Source organism: Ochlerotatus camptorhynchus, unplaced genomic scaffold, assembly GCF_037179485.1.
Source record: "Ochlerotatus camptorhynchus isolate MF236.1 unplaced genomic scaffold, CSIRO-AGI_Acam_v1.1 ptg000551l, whole genome shotgun sequence".
In the NCBI taxonomy this organism is placed as follows: Eukaryota; Metazoa; Arthropoda; class Insecta; order Diptera; family Culicidae; genus Ochlerotatus; species Ochlerotatus camptorhynchus.
Window position 1 is genome coordinate 707,753 of NW_027041034.1, and position 4,857 is coordinate 712,609.

Sequence of the window (4,857 nt, forward strand, 5' to 3'; positions counted from 1 at the left end):
ATTACACTCCCCGGGACGACACGGAATCATATCTGAATCGATGACGACCGACGACCAACGACGGTGACGACGACGATCGGTTGGTATGCATCAGTCTCGTTCGTCTCTAAATTGCACCGCAGCAGCAGCAGCAGAAGCAGCCAACGATCATCATCACCGAAGCGAATCGCGCAACGACAGCCGTTCGATAATGGATTCAGAATTTTGATATTTGTACTTCTGATTTGTCTGCGTTCTCCCAGGATGCTGCCGCGTTCCGTCCGTCCGTGCTCTGTTGGGGACGTCGTTTTCTTCGCTCAGTAAACTCACCGAACGGCTCCGATGTTGTTAGCGTAAGCTCGATGCGGGGGCTTTGTATTAATAATTAACGACGCCGGCACTGCAATCAGTTATATGCCGCACGCCGGGCGAGAGAAGAACGCGAATCCAACCGTCAGTCAGCAGGTACAGGAATCCCCCGAATAGCAAAATTTCTCCGCTGTCTTCCCACCAATTGAGATTTTTTGTAAATGGCCCTATTAATATAGAAAAAAATTCAGGTAAATTGGATGGAGGATAGCGGAGAGATTGAGGTGGGTGGACGACACCACCCATCGTGCTTTTCGGGGCATTCCTGTAGTGTGGTGTGGCATGCTGTTCATGGACGGGAAGGAAATGTGATAGCATTGATTGAACCTAATGACGTTTCGCTTGGCAGAGGCGCGCACATCCAATCTTCTCGGCCCAGGCTGGCAGCCGTGAATGAGGACAATCAAATGGAATGCATTTCAATTAGAGTTGACAATCTTAAATTTTTGCCCGAGTGTGTATGCAGATGAGCTGTGACCTCATTTTCCCAAAGCCTGCACAGGATTGGAAAGTGCATGTGGATTGATTGATTCGGTTGAGAATTTAGCAAACATGAATTCCGTTTCCGTTGATGAATCTTATGAATATTATCTCAGATAACGGAACACATGTAAACGAAGTCGTGGCACAATTGAATCGAATCCATCGGGGGAAGCAAAGAATTTCCATTGTTTTCCTCACCGGAGTCAGTTATGCGTGAATTAGTTAAAACTTGAGTTGACATGAAAAATAAGACTGTTGTCTTTTTTTCCCGTTATGTCCATCCAGTTGTCCAGGTCGGTGTGGCACTCGGAGATGATGAATATTCCTGAATTCAAATTACGGTGGTTGACCTCGGTGAACCTTTTCGATTGGATGGCCAATTTTGAATTTCCGCAAATTTGAATGCGATGAAATACGAGAACAAGTTAACGATGAAATCGGACAATCGAAAATTTTCACGACTCAATGTTCGTTTACTGGCACGATTTGACCGAAAATAAAAATCATGCGTTGGAGACGGAATTGCAGTTCATGCAGAACGCATGTTACGCAGCGGTCGCACTGCGAGATGGATTATTTAAATTTTCACCTCCCTTCAGCGTGGTTGGGTGAAGATCACACGATTGCAAGTGATAGAGGTCAGCACCGGCAGCATGGTTGATTTTTAGTTTGTCGATTAAATTACGGAGTGAATATATAGCTCAATTGCTTTGCTGGTTTAGCTTTATTAAATTAACGTTCATTTTAGTTTTAGGAGACTTCAATTTACCATACATTTATGTTTCATTGTTTCAGTGTTATTCATAAACTTTTCGATACATCTTGTATTTATTATCATTTCATTTTACCTCAATAATGACATAACTTTCTATTACTATGATATTTATTTAGTACTAGCTGAGTGTGCACGGTCTTGCTCGGGATTCAATATTAGCTTGAGTTTATGCGCCGATTTAAAAAAAAAGCATGCTATATTGTACGTTGCCCCCCCCCCCCTATTATCTAAGGGGCTACTCCCTTTGATTATCTCCTTATACCCCCACACTCGCCCCCACATGCCTAATTTGGTTCCATTTGCTTGATTAGTTCTCGAGTTATGCAGAAATTTCTGTTTCATTTGTATGGGAGCCCCCCCTTACAGAAGGGGGAGGGGTCTCGAACCATCATAAGAACCTTCCACGGCCCCAAAAACCCCTGTATACACATTTTCACGCCAATCGGTTCAGTAGTTTCCGAGTCTATAAGGGTCAGACAGACAGACAGACAGACAGAAATTCACATTTATATATATAAGATAGATAGATTAACAGTAGATCAAGAAGTCGACGGAATGAATGGTTCGACGAGGAGTGCAGAGCAATTTTGGAGGAGAAGAACGCAGCGCGGGCGGTAATACTGCAGCATTGAACCCGACAGAACGTGGAACGGTATAAACAGAAGCGGAAACAGCAGACCTGCATCTTTCGGGAGAAAAACGCCGCCTGGAAGAAGCGGAGTGCGAGGAAATGGAACTGCTGTGCCGTTCCCAAGAAACACGGAAGGTCTGCCAGAAGCTCAACGCATCCCGCAACGGCTTCGTGCGGCGAGCCGAAATGTGCAAGGATAAGGACGGGAGCCTCCTGACGGACGGACGTGAGGTGATTGAAAGGTGGAAGTAGCACTTCGATGCGCACCTGAATGGCGAGGAGAACGTAGGCACGGGAGACCAGCGCAATGGAGGAAACGACTACGTCAGTGCAGCAGAAGACGGAACTGACCCAACTCTCACGCTGAAGAAAGTTAAGGATGCAGCAGCTCAAAAACAACAAAGCAGCTGGTAAGGATGGTATCGCAGCCGAACTCATCAAGATGGGCCCAGAAAAGTTGGCCACCTGCCTGCACCGGATGATAGTCAGGATCTGGGAAACAGAACAGCTACCGGAGGAGTGGAAAGAGGGGGTAATCTGCCCCATTCACAAGAAAGGCGACCATTTGGAATGCGAGAACTTCAGAGCGATCACCATTTTGAATGCCGCCTACAAAGTGCTATCCCAGATCATCTTCCGTCGTCTATCACCTAAAATTACCGAGTTCGTGGGAAGTTATCAAGCCGGCTTCATCGACGGCCGATGAACAACGGACCAGATCTTCACCGTACGGCAAATCCTCCAGAAATGCCGTGAATACCAGGTCCCAACGCATCATATGTTCATGGACTTTAAGGTGGCATACGCCAGTATCGACCGCACAGAGCTATGGAAAATCATGGACGAGAACGGCTTTCCTGGGAAGCTGATCAGACTGGTGCAAAACTGCGTAAGGGTTTCGGGTGAACTATCCAGTTCATTCGAATCTCGCCGGGGACTGCGACAAGGTGACGGACTCTCATGCCTACTCTTCAACATCGCTCTAGAAGGTGTAATGCGACGAGTCGGGCTCAACAGCCGGGGTACGATCTTCACGAAATCCGGTCAATTTGTGTGCTTTGCAGACGACATGGGCATTACCGCAAAAACATTTGGAACGGTGGCAGAACTATACACCCGCCTGAAACACGAAGCAGCACAGGTCGAACTGGTGGTGAGTGCGTCAAAAACAAAGTACATGCTAGTAGGCGGAACCGAACATGACAGGATTCGTCTAGGAAGTAATGTCACGATAGACGGGGATACTTTCGAGGTAGTGGGGGAATTAGTTTACCTTGGATCCTTACTGACGGCTGACAACAATGTGAGTCATGAAATACGAAGGCGCATCATCAGTGGAAGTCGTGCCTACAACGGGCTCCAGAAGAAACTACGGCCAAAAAAGATTCAACCCCGTACCAAATGTACCTTGTACAGAACGCTAATAAGACCGGTGGTCCTCTATGGATACGAGACATGGACTATGCTCGAGGAGGACCTGCAAGCACTCGGAGTTTTCGAGCGACGTGTGCTAAGGACGATCTTCGGCGGTGTGCAGGAGAACGGTGGCGGCGAAAAATGAACCACGAGCTCGCTGCACTCTACGGCGAACCCAGCATCCAGAAGGTGGCCAAAACCGGAAGGATGCGGTGGGCAGGGCATGTTGCAAGAATGCCGGACAACAACTCTGCCAAGTTGGTGTTTGCTTCTGCTCCGGTTGGCACAAGAAGGTGTGGAGCGCCGAGAGCACGATGGGCGGACCATGTAGAGCGTGATCTAGCGAGCATTGGGCATGACCGAGGATGGAGAGCGGCAGCCACAAACCGTGTATTGTGGCGTGCTATTGTTGGTTATGTCTTATCTTAAATGTGATGTTGTACAAATAAATGTGTGTATGTAGTTGATCAAGATTATGGTAATCCCGTTATTTTTGTGAATTCACTGTCCAACAAGACTTTTTAGGACTGAGAAAATTCACTTTATTTGACTTTCTCGTGGACCCTGAGTAAAATTCTCGAACAAACTTATACCCTAACACGTCCTAATGTTTTGGTACCGCCCTCTTTATGAATTTTGGTATGTTATCCCGATGTCGGTTGTATACTGCCTAAATAAAGCATGTTACAGCATTGCTGTCCAAGAGTTTTTTTTTTTTGTAGGAAATGACTTGAGAAACATTTTTTAGAAAATTTGAAAACGATATCTCGTTGTCTTACCCCTCGTTTGAGTGATTTTTCAAACTGAGTACCCCCCTAAAAATCTAGAATTCATGTAAATTCACTGTAAAAAACCATAGTTTGTGCTGGTATGTTGAGATTTTCTTAATAAGATTAGCATGGCCCCTGCGCAAGGATGACAGGCAAAATCGTGAAGCGTTCCACATTTTTTCTGCTTTGTGCTTCGGTTGAGTGCCGTTCCTCCGTGGCGTGTTATTTTTCTGGTGTCGGCAGATTAGTCCCGTGCGCGATAATTTAATCTGATTGAATTAGTTTTTGCAAACGTTTTGTTCTGGAATTAATGATGCAATGGTGTTTTGTGTGCTCTCACATTGTTTTTTGTTATTCGGCATATGACCTCAATCACGCCTGATCTATTGTTTGGTTGGTGCGATGAGCCAGGCTTTTTTTCAAGCGAGTGAGCG

The 4,857-nt window shown here is 46.2% G+C and overlaps 1 pseudogene; it reads left to right on the plus strand.

Annotated features, from left to right (window-relative positions):
• Window positions 1–4,505: 4,505 nt before the first annotated feature.
• Window positions 4,506–4,603, plus strand: LOC135713396 (U6 spliceosomal RNA; annotated as a pseudogene).
• Window positions 4,604–4,857: the final 254 nt, after the last annotated feature.